Here is a 12,558-nt window from a genome sequence, read left to right on the forward strand (position 1 = left end):
CTAGATTCCTAATCTACTAGATTTCTGGATTCCTAGATTCCTAGATTCATAAATCTCAAGATTTCTACGTTCCTAGATTCCCAGATTTTGAATACAAGATTCCCAAATCTTCCCAGATCCTTAATTCTTATTTTCCTAGTTTCCAAGATTCCTAGATTCCCAAACTACTAGATGTCTAATATTTCTAAAATTTATAATAGTAACTAGAAAAATAAGAATCTAGGATTTAGGAATCTAGACAATCTGGGAATTCAGGAATCTGGTATTCTAAATCTGGCAATCTAGGAATTCAGACATATAGGAATCTAGGAATCTTGGAAACTAGGAAACTAGAAATCTAGAAATATGGGAATCAAAGAATTCAGGAATCTATGAATCTTGTAATTCAGGAATATAGAAATCTAGGAATAGAGAAGTCTCGGAATCTAGGAATCTAAGAACATAGGACTATAGAAGTCTAGAGATCTAGGAATAAAGTAATTTTCTAGGAATCAAGGTGTTCAGGAATCTAGTATTCAAAATCTGGGAATCTAGCAATCTAGATATCTAGGAATCTTGAGATTCATGAATCTAAAAATCTAGGAATCTAAAAATAGTAGTTTAGAAATCTAGGAAACTAGGAATCTTAGAATCTTGGACTTGAAATCTAGGGATCTGAGAATTCAGGAATGTATGAGTATCGTATTTTAGGAATCTAGGAATCTAGAAATAGAGAGGTTTAGGAATCTAGAAATCCAAGAACATAGGAGTCTAGGAGTCTAGAGATCTATGAATAATGTGATCTTCTAGGGATCTAGCAATCTGGGAACTCAGGATTATCCACTAAAACTAGCATTGGTTGGAAACATTTCGTCTTTGGCAGAAATTATGCCATTTCGTGTGCTGGAGGGAGGTTCAAATGCGCAATTAATGAGCTGTTTAAATAGCTTAAAAAATGTTTGTACGTATGCGAGCAGACTTCTCTTTCTACTTTCTTTTCTCCATTCATTTGGAATTATACAAAAAAAAGTCTATACGACGTCAACGGGGATCGAACCAAGACCGACTGGAATGCAAAGATATTTCACACAACCACGCTATCCATATTGCTGCCAGCGCTGATATATAAAAGCGTGATAATATTACACCTCATCATAAAATGAAGTTGGAAAGTGTTTTCTAAAAGGATAAAGAAGAACAAGAACGAGAATATATCCTTCTCTGTCTGGACCGTGTATTTGGAAAACTATACGAAAAGATTTCATATGCTTTCATATAATTGTGTCTCCTGTTTCGCTCGCTCCTATTGGCTTCAGCATATATATTATACAAATGATATACATGTATTGGGGAGTAGAACATTTTCTGTTATTTTTCAGCTCATTTAATGTGAAAAATCGGGATGCCATAATATGTGCCTAAAATTAACTTTAGGTGTAGTAGTAGGAAAATCTGGGAATATAGGTATCTAGATATCTTGGAATCTAGAGATCTATGAATCTAGAAATCTAGGAATCTAGGAATCTAGAAATCAAGTAGTTGAGGAATCTTGGAATCTTAGAATCTTGGAAACTAGGAAAATAGGAATCTAGGAATCTAGACGATCTAGACAATCTGGAAATTCCTGAATCTAGTATCCAAAATCTGGGAATCTAGGAATCTTGAGAACTATAAATCTAGGGACCTAGAAATCTAGTAGTTTAGGAGTTTTAGAATCTTGGAAACTAGGAAAAAAGGAATCTAGGATCCAGTAATCTAAATAATCTGGGAATTCAGAAAAATCTGGGAATCTAGGAATCTTGAGATCTATGAATCTAGGAATCTAGAAATCTAGTAGTTTAGATATCTAGGAATCCTGGAATCTTATGATTTTTGAAACTATAAAACTGGGAATCTAGGAATCTGGGATGGAATCTATGAATCTAATAATCTATGAATCTAATAATTTAGTAATCTTCGAATCTAGAAATCGAGAAGTCTAGAAATCTAGGAATTCTTAGAAACAAAAGAACTTAAAAGTCTAGGAGTCCAGAGATCTAGAAATTTTTTGATCTTCTAAGAATCTAGTGATCTGGGAGTTCGGTAATCTGCAAATTTAGAAATCTAGGGATCTAGGCTCCAAGAATTTAGGAATCTTCTAGGAATCTAGAATCTAGAAATTTGATAATCTAGAAGTCCTGAATCTAGTATCCGCTTCTAGCATTTGGAATCTAGATCAGCAGCCTACATCTTTGATTTTAACTATCAGTATTCTATAATTTTTTATCTGAAAGCTGAATCAGATTTTTTCTCTAAATTCAAATCAAAGCAATTGAATGCAAATGACGTCCAGAATTACGTCTAGGAAATCTGGCTTCGAAATTTAGAGCCTGAACTAAATAAGTGAAAACCGGATTTTATACCTAGAATCTGGGATTATGAAATCTGGAATTTTCTAATATGGAACCTAAAATTGTGAGACTGTCATTTCGAAGGGAATGCTTTATATTTGTTTCTGGAAATGATTCTGAAATCGAAAATTGTTTAAAATGCTGTGGAATAATCTATCTCGACATTTAAATCCCAAAAACCTAATGATGTTCATCACTAGAAACGGATAGTGGTTAGGCCGGATACCGGATATCCGTCTAGCTTCGAGACCGGATAGCCGGATATTCGGCTCTGTATTAGCAAATACAAAAATAAGAGAAACGGCATATGACATTGTGCAAATGAAGCTTGAAAAGTAAGAAAGAAATAAACACATTTTTAAATAAAAATTTTGAACGAATATTAAATGTTTCGTTTAGAATAAATATCCTATTTAGCTCTGCGCAGTGGCGATATCTTAACCAATGAGATTTACTGAGGTGCGATTATTGCTAGTTTGAAAAAATAGCCTATTTAATAGTGTATCATGTTTTCTACAAGGAATTTGGATCAGTTTTTATCTGATAATTATTTTATATTGTAATAAGTTGGTTTTTGTAAGTGTATTGAGATAATCAGCAAGCAATTATTTTCATAGAGATTGATAACAAACTTAGAACTGTCATCAGAGATTGTAGTCTGGAAGGGGGTACACTTACTTCACCATAAATCGATATTATAATGATCGGCGACACATTCACTAATTTGAAGACTCAACAACTGTTGGGCTTGAAGTGCACTGAGCTTTTATATATTCAAGGAATTTCCGCATGTTTCTGCATCAAAAAAGTATTTGGATAAGGACGAGACTGCACAAAGAACACCGAACTTACTTCGTATGAGAACATCTTTAAACGCCTTAAAGGTCGTTAAAAGAAGATCAAAATTCTCTGGTTGCAACGTTCGGGTCAGACCATTTAAAAGTTTTCGAAACATAAACAGACGGACAAAAAATCATCAAAGTCTTGATCTTGAGACGAATCTTCTGAAAATAAAAGCTCATTGCCGTCTTCAACACCTATTAAACGAAAGCGATAAAGCTGAATAAAACGTTGATAGTGTGAGTTGATGATAATTCAATTTTAATAACATGTCAGTAATTACACCTTATTTTTAATCATGAGTGAATGATGTTTATATGCTATTGTGTTATAATTCATCTGATGTTAATAAGAACTTTTTTTTTCAAATATCCGGTATCCGGCCGGATAGGCCGTTTCATCTCCGTTATTTACTCAATGATATTTCACGGACTTCGTGCCAACGTGTCTTAGAAGTTGGCAGCACCTTCTCAGAAAGCAGTGAAACGTTGTGGGTGTGAAGATATTGGTCGTTTAAGCAACTTTACATTCGTGAAATTTTCGAAAAAGAATTGAACTATCTTTCAAAAAGGGACAATTTTTTTCAATTTGGAATACCGTTTTGTCTCAAATTCCGAACACTTAAGCTTTTTTGGTCATTAAACAGTGTCTCATTACTCAAAATGGTACTTTTTGGCAAAAGTTATGTAGTTTTTGGATACAGTAGGGCCTTTTCTTTCATTTAGCTACCATATAAATTCATATTCATGGTGAAAAACTAAAAATATGTTTGAATACATTTGTCTCAAATTCCGAACATCCAAAATGCATTTTTTTTAAATCATAACATTTGAGCTACTAGACCGATTTAGATGATCGATATATCAAATCAAAGCGAATTAGCTATTCTTCTTTGGAAAAATATAACACTCCCAAAAATTTGGATATTGTGCTTCGAAACTTGCTTCAAATTCCGAATTTGCTAATGCAAACCTTTTATCGCTGGTTTTGACAGTCACTTTTGTGCAAATGCTTAGTATTTTAAGTTATATACAGTATCGATACCTGTGATTGATGTTAAAATGAAGCCTACACCACAAAGAATGTCAGGGTATCCATTATTCAATTATTGAGAATATTTAAGTTCAGTAAATTTACATTTAAAAATGAAGTGTTCGGAATTTGAGACAAAACGGTAGTAATTTTTTATTAAAAAGAATATGAAAAAATTGTTGTTGGATAAACTATTCCCCTATAAAAGAGCCCATCTTCCGATGTATGGGTAACTTGTTAGAAATTGTAAGAACTATTCATATATATTTTTGTCAAAATTTTTGAAACCATATTTTTAAAAAAATGTTTTTTTAAATGAATTACTTATATTTTTTTATATTTTTCAACGAAAACTTAAACATTTCATACTCTAACCTGGTTCTGGATCTCAATTGGAAGTCACTGTAATACAGGAAGAAGAAACGAACAATCTTATATATATATAATCTGACTAAATCAAATTATAAATTTGATGAAAATATATTTTTGAAACAGTATCTTTTTCAAATGTAAAAAGTGCGAATGGGACATTGCCAATTTTCGTAGTTTTCGCTCGGAGGTTGTAAATCATTCGCAATTCAATTCGCATTCATAGTCGAAAAATTCAAATCGAAACAGATATTTTTATTTCACAAAACCCAGTCTTCAGTCTTCCTGGTTTAACCACATTCTATCATTCGATCTCCTCCGTTCTCATCTCAAACCAGATCTCACCAAGGATGACATTCTGTTGCGGCTCCACCCCGCTGACGACGCTGCCCGAAAAAAAAATTAAACCTGATATAAATTAATCACTTTTTTCAGATCACTTCAAAAGCCATTCACACACACACACTCATGTAAACAAAAACCTCAGAAAACTAACCCCTCTCTTCTTCCCACGGACCTGTTGTGTCATTTCAGATATCATCATCGTCATCGCCACGCTGAGGCTCCCCTTGCCGAACAACACCACCTTAATAAAACGGCTACCGCCCGCCCGCCATTGTGAAACCTTGAAAAATCAATCAACTCCTCGGCAGCGAAACTCTGCGTTTTGGTTGGTCAAGCAACCGCCTAGCGCGTACACAGCGAAAAAAAAACATTTAAAAAAATAGGGAATCAACTCTAATCACTGAAGGCCACGCTCGAAACAAAACAGCAGCGCCGAGCGACGAGAAGAGCTGTTGTCGTTTCTGCTGATGCTCTCGAAGCTACAGATTTCCCTCGTCATCCTCCTCCACCATCCTTCCACCATCAACGCAAACACCGCAACCGCAGCAACCGCTGGACCGAATCAAAAACTCGGAAAAGGTAAGTGACAAACTTGATACTTTTGGGTTCGGAGTGTTTTTTTCTGCCCCCGAACCAATCCTTTTTCGAATTAGATATCGAGACACACCAGGAGAAGAGCGAAGAAACAAAAATAGTGCGTGGGTTTCACCTTTACATATATTTTTTTTTTGATGATAATGATGGGAAGGACAGCGTCTCGCATCCCGCCACCACCAACCCGGTAGCCCCGTGACAAGCGTGGTTTGGTGGTTCGAGTTCGTGGTTTGGTGGTTCGAGTTCGAGGAAGTGGTACTCTCGGAATCGAAGTCCACCTTCGATGGCTGTTAATCTGATTTCGCTTGATGCTTCGCACCCGATGATGATGGATGATGGGGTGATAGTTTGGGACAGTTGGATCCAGTTCCAAACCGCGCGCGCACTATTTCGATGGCCGATTTCTAGTTTCCGGGGAGTGGAGAGGGGTCGGAATAGGGGGAATATTTTGGGACTAAGACGACAGCACAACGTGTCTGCCTTCTTGGATATTCGATCTTCGTTTGAAGGCTGATTGAAAGATTTAATTAATAAGAGTTCGTTTTTCTCACGAATGAAGAGGTTTTGGGGAAATGAAGAAGCGGAAGGGAGAAGTGGTAAGAGTGGGTCGCCGAGAATGGATTATTTTTGACAAGCCGAAGATATGATAATATGTTTAAGGGAAAGACGTAGTTGGGTAGGCGAATTGGAATACATTTTCTAGTTGCGTTCACATCAAAATCAAACGGGAAGATCAATCCAGACGATAAGTGATCCATAATATTCAACGGGTTTCGAAAACGAATCAAAACATGATTTTTTGGTGTGCTTGGATAGACTGTACACCTGGTAGTTGAACTTCGTATTTGACCTCAAAAAAAACGCACTTCCATGGAAGGAAGGAGGATGTCACGATATAACTGAATGTCATAAGCTGTTGTCACTCACACAGAGGGTGTAGTTTTGGAACCCCTGGAAATGTAATCAAATAAACGCGAACTCGGACTTTTGTATTGGTCTGATTTTTCTAGAGAGTTCGAAAAACGAGGATATATAAATATTAAACTGAAATTGGATCAATTGGATCTAACTGTCAGTTCCATGCTCATCATTATGCTTTATTGGTAACTCCTCCTTGCTCGACAAGAACATGTTAACCGAAGCTCACGGCTAACATGTTTTTGGAATATTTCAGTGCTTTGAGTGGATCAACAAAATGATTATTTTGATGCGGATTTATTTCGTAAAAATTACCATTTTGTTGAACCGCTGGATTTGTGGATTTATTTCGAGAATCCTAATCATCAAAGAACTCGGTTAAGTCCAGGGGAACCATCAGCATCCGTTGCATGGCCAAAGGTAAATGATTGAGTAACTTAGTTGGGAAATCCCTTCACACCCGATTTGGCTTCTTCCGACTTCTGCCTATTTACATCTATGGAACTTGGAACTATGGAACACTTGCTGATCAGCGCTTCAATTCTTACGAAAATAAACGGAAATAGCTTTGTGAATTTTTGCTTCCAAGAGGAACAGTTCTTCTGGAGTGGCATTCACAAAGTGCCAAAGAGATGAGAAATATGAATAGCTATCGATGGGAAGAAAAAACTTTGAAAAAAGTAGATTTATTCATTTTAATACAATAAACCAGTGTTTTCTTCAAATTAAATATGGTTTTATACTTGTACTCGTTTTGTGGAAAATTTAATAAGCCCATTTCCAGCGTCCACAAACCTCTTCAATTTTCGTTTCTCGAAGAATATTATAGTTCAACTCATTGTTGTTCAAGATAGCAAACGGCTTTTACTATAAAAAAATCAAAACAGTACACTTTTCGTCATTAACAAAAAGTGTGAAAAATCGAACTTTTTTTTGCTTGGAGGTAAAGTGGTCACCTAGTGGGGGCAAAGTGGTCACTCGCACATATCAAGATAAATGGGATAGAATTTTGCGTTTTTTTCGTCCAAATTTGTTCAAATCATGTTCGATATAGTAAGTACATGTATGAAATAAGCTTGGCCTATTCACCTATAGTCTACATTTAAATTTTCTCATGTATACAAAAACGTAGTAAGAAAGAAACACATAACGTTCCGCATAATGAGACTTGGTTTAGTTGGAGTGGCATATTTTTTTTTATCCCATTTATTTATTTAAGGCTCATTAGCATTTTTTAGCTGTAATAGAGCCGAATTTTAATCGTGTACATGTCACATGGTTATCATATCTATAATTAGCACATAACACAGTTGCCATTCGCCAGTATTCCTTCTATACCATTACATATGGTACATTCACACAGTAGCCATTTAGGCGTAAGAGTATTCTTTCTGTTCTTCCATTGTCCAGTTGGAACACCGGACAGCGGAGACAGTTGATTGATCATTGTTGAGTTATTTATAGAACAGTAGCCCGATGTGTCTGGCAGAGCAGAGCAGTTGTATGGATGAATCGATCTTATTTCGACCGTGGATCGATCTCCATCGCTGATGATTGTTGCGTGGACGTAGCTATTCTGTAACAACACAAAGATGGTCAATGAGGGCCCTGAGTTTTGAACTCACGATCGATCGCTTACTAAGCGAACGCGCAACCAATGTGGCTACGGAGACCCCCATAAGAGTGGCATATTTATCCAGGGTCAAAGCCACAATAGGATCTTCTTCAAGAGCAGAATTTGATGCGGTGTATCAGCTTTAGTAAACAGAACATTGTAAGTTGTTATTCACCTATGACCACTTTGCCCCCAAACATCAAAGTAATTTCTATGCTAATTAATCGTTGAGATTAAACAAAATATCTGTTCACCTTTCCTAGCAAATGTGAACAGTCGTCCAAACTGATGATTTGTCCAATATATCAGATTGAATAGACTAAATTTCACGAGAAATTCCTTAGATACCATGCGCACAGAACTACGGCCTAATGGCTATCGAGAAAGCAATTTCTACTTTTATTTATATTTTGGCATGCGCCCTATTGCAGCACAGGTTGACTCAAAAGTCATTAAATTCTTCAAACATAAGGTGACTATTAATACGGCATCTACAGTCATTAGTTATACTACCAAACAAGCAGGTGACCACTTTGCCCCCACTACCCCTATATGGTCAGTGCAGTCTTATTTGCCACATTAAGGACCGCGCGTTTTGGGACAGATTGAACGCTTCATTTGTTCAGATTCCACGAATGAGCTCGTTTCCTTCGATGTGGATGAGACGAAGGCGAGCCATCGGTAGCCCTTGTTAGATTCTTGGCAAACCAAGGATTTAACCTTCAAGTGTAGAAAACACGAATTATTTCGTGATCCGATACGTAACAGACGGAACGCGAAACACGAGAAATCTCGTGATCGGTCTGCAATGTTGGATTAACCCTTCATAAAGCCGTGGAAACTAGACAAGGGATCGACTTCAACTTCAGAACACATATTCCTTATAATCCTTACACTTTATTGCACCAAAATGCGCAAAAATTAAAACAATATTTCAAATGCAGCGAAAGAAACAATTTTTTTTTTTGACGTAGGACTACGTCTTTCATTTCTGTACCGCGGTGTAAGTTCAAAGTTTCAAAAACGAGAGAGTGACTCTTGGAGTGCAAGGTTTAGAACGTTAAAACCTTTTTGCCGGCTGAACGGAATGGTATGATGATTATCCACTTATCCATTGGAGTTATATAATTGTTAATTATTGACCCGAAAACTTGTTTCAATAGCTTGCCAAATTCGATTCCAAACTCTTTGGAAACAGGCTATTGAAATCACATAAATCCGTATATTAGCTAGCGCCCGCTCAGAAATCCATTCAATTGTCATTACGATGTGAGTCAAAGAAGGTCACGCTCACGTTTTTCTCTCCCAATCCCATTTCGTTTCTGCAGCCGAACTGAGAGTAACATTTAGCAAAAATCAAGATATTGAAAAAAACTGCATGACCTTACACAGTAGATCAAAAATAAAACGTTTACAATGAAAAACATATCAACATGTTGAATTTTCAACGAATTTAAACAGAATTTTCTGCCCTTGCTCTAAAATTGCGATGGCAGCCCTAAAAAAATTGGAGTATTCCCAGATAGAAATCTTTGTCTAAGCTAAATATTGCAGTAATATTCCAAGTGCAGCGAAAAAATTTTTTTTATCTTTTATCAATATAGTTGCCACGGCCTTATAAAAGGTTAAGGTCAGTGCTTTGGGGTAGCCATTCCATCAAATTCATCCTCTTTGGATTGATATTGTCCTTCGAAATTTTGCTGGTATGTTTGGGGTCGTTATCCTGTTGGAAACAACACGAAGCCCAAGGGTCAACTTTTGAGGAGACACCTCCAATCACCGTCAGCAGCAAAGCAGTTCTAGGCGAAACGTCCAGTTCCAGTGTTTCCTTTATTTCTCGGGCGATTGTAATCGAGTTTTGGACACTTATCTCACAATTTTTTTATCCATGTGCTGCGAAGCATTGCATGGTATTGCATATAAAATGGTCAGAGGATGGCGTGGAGAAAATTGTTTATGTTCTCATTTAAAAATATTGAACAAAGGGCCTGACCGGGTAAGGGAGTAAAAAGTGCTACTAAACCAAATCACTAGCTGTATGGCAAATATTGTATAGGATATTAAATAAGAAATTTTGGCGGTTTATTTGAACCCCTATGTGGTTTGACGTAGGATCTAAAGGGTGTGTCACATCAAATTGCATCACGGAAAAAACGCTGTAGAAATTTAATTTTTAGGAATTATATCTTCAGCTTTCGCTTATAATCAGATAAGAGTGTATAGATCACGTTGGCCATGTTTCACTGTCAATTTTTCGTAAATTTGGAAAAATGTCGTCGAACGAAAAAGAGCGTCGTGAATTAATCCTGTGCACTCATTTCGAGAATCCGGAGTTGTCACATCGGGACATCGGTAAGATGCTGGGAATCGTCCAATCCACGGTCAGCAGAGTACTAAAACGAAACTTCGAGAACGTAACCATCGACCGGAAGGTGAAGAACGGCAAAAATGGATGCTCCGTCAGTGAAAAAGATCACAAGCGCGTAGTTAAGCAGTTTAGACGTGATCCGAGAAGTTCGGTCCGGGATGTCGCCAATAAGCTGAATTTGTCAAGTTCATTCGTCCAGCGGACCAAGCAGCGGGAGGGCCTGCGTACATACAAGGTTCAGAAGGCTCCTAACCGCGACGAAAGGCAAAACATGGTGGGGAAGACGCGAGCCCGGAAGCTGTACACCGAAATGCTGACGAAGCCGCATTGCCTGGTAATGGACGACGAAACCTACGTCAAAGCGAACTTTCGTGAGCTGCCGGGCCTGTTGTTCTTCTCCGCAGTGGACAAATTCAGCGTTCCGGAGGAGATTCGCAAGCAGAAACTATCCAAGTTTGCCAAAAAGTACATGGTGTGGCAAGCGATCTGCTCTTGCGGAAAACGGAGCGCCCCCTTCGTGATGACCGGCACGGTAAACGGGCAGGTTTACCTTAAGGAGTGCCTACAGAAGCGCTTAATACCACTATTGAAGCAGCACGAGGGCCCGACCATCTTCTGGCCGGATCTTGCTTCGTGCCACTATTCAAAGGAAGTGTTGGAGTGGTACGAAGCCAACGGGGTCACCTTCGTGCCAAAGGAAATGAACCCGCCCAACGCGCCGTAGCTTCGCCCAATAGAGAAATATTGGGCGATTATGAAGCAGGCCCTCCGGAAGAACCCAAAAGTTGTCAAATCGGAGGCGGACTTCAAGAGAAAATGGATTTCTGTTCAAAAAAAAACTACAACCTGACGTTGTACAGAACCTTATGGACGGGGTAAAGAGGAAGGTGCGAGCATACGGGCTTGGGCTCGAAGTATGAATAAAAAGAAAATGCCAAAAGTTGTTTAATATTTTTTATTTTACTGTCTAAAATTTTCAAAAGGATCGGTCTACTGGGCGAATTTCTACAGCGTTTTTTCCGTGATGCAATTTGATGTGACACACCCTTTATAGTGAAAAACGTACTTTTTTGTTTATTTCACGCCATCCTCAAAAGATTCGAGATAAAAATTTGAAAAAACTACTGAATATGCATCTTACTACGGTGGATCAAGAAAAATTTCATCAAAAATTTTAGTACTAAAAAAATTTTGAAATTAAAAAAAAAAATTTGGGATTTAGAGATTCAGTACTACTCTAATTCATATTTAAATGTGTTTCTACGGCTTTTCTAGATATGTGTGATTTTTTTCAGTTTTTTTTCAGTGTTGCGCGGTACCAAAAAATTTTGTTTATATTTCCAAATAGTCTGGCTGGGTAAGGGAGTAAAAAGTCCTCCAAACCAAATCACCAGCTGTATGGAAAATATTGTATAGGGTACTAAATAAAACATTTTGGCAGTAGTACCATATATTTGAGTTTTTATATGGTACACCATATGATCTATAGTGAAAAAGGTACCTTTTCGTTTTTTTTCACGCCATCCTCAATAGCTTTGAGACAAAAATATGAAAAAAAAACTGAAAGTACATCTTACTTAGGTGTATCGATCAATATTTTCAAACAATTTTTTCATCAGAAAATCAAACGTCAAAAAAATTTCAATTAATTTTTTATCTTTATTTTAAATTAATTTTTTTTTTTTTTTTTTATTATGACATTCAGTACTACTCTAGTTTGTATTCAAATTTCTTCCTACGTCTATTTTAGGTATATGTGATTTTTTTGTTTTTTCCACATGTAGCTTATTTTTTTCTTGGATTTTTAAGAAGATTGTGCGAAAAAAAATTGTTTACAATTGAAAACCACGAATAAAATAAAATAATCGATTTCAAGAAAATAAAAAAAATAAGGCAGACGGTGAAGAAAATTATTTTTGTGCGCCGCAATGCTCTTAAAAATTCAAGAAAAATTACGCCAAATGTAGAAAAAAAGACACATACGAACGCATTTAAATAAAAATTTGAGCAGATGTGGGTCTCAAAGTTATATATTTTATTCAAAATTTCGAAATTCCAGAAAATCTATAAAAATTTTTTGTACTGTGTATTATTTTTTTTTATTGTTA

General features: G+C 36.7%; 1 protein-coding gene and 1 non-coding gene across 4 annotated transcripts in view; both read left to right on the forward strand.

Moving 5' to 3' along the window:
- LOC129776735 (MDS1 and EVI1 complex locus protein EVI1-A) overlaps nucleotides 1-12,558 on the forward strand; it is a 277,466-nt gene that overhangs the window by 127,580 nt on the left and 137,328 nt on the right. For all 3 annotated transcript variants that reach the window (XM_055782556.1, XM_055782557.1, XM_055782558.1), the window contains exon 3: nucleotides 5,145-5,534. The gene's annotated coding sequence lies outside the window, so the exon portion shown is untranslated. The remainder of the gene's footprint in view (nucleotides 1-5,144; nucleotides 5,535-12,558) is intronic.
- LOC129780876 (U4 spliceosomal RNA) lies at nucleotides 2,785-2,925 on the forward strand. Its single transcript, XR_008744035.1, has one exon. It is a non-coding gene; the product is annotated as a U4 spliceosomal RNA (small nuclear RNA).

Source organism: Toxorhynchites rutilus, chromosome 3, assembly GCF_029784135.1.
Source record: "Toxorhynchites rutilus septentrionalis strain SRP chromosome 3, ASM2978413v1, whole genome shotgun sequence".
In the NCBI taxonomy this organism is placed as follows: domain Eukaryota; kingdom Metazoa; phylum Arthropoda; class Insecta; order Diptera; family Culicidae; genus Toxorhynchites; species Toxorhynchites rutilus.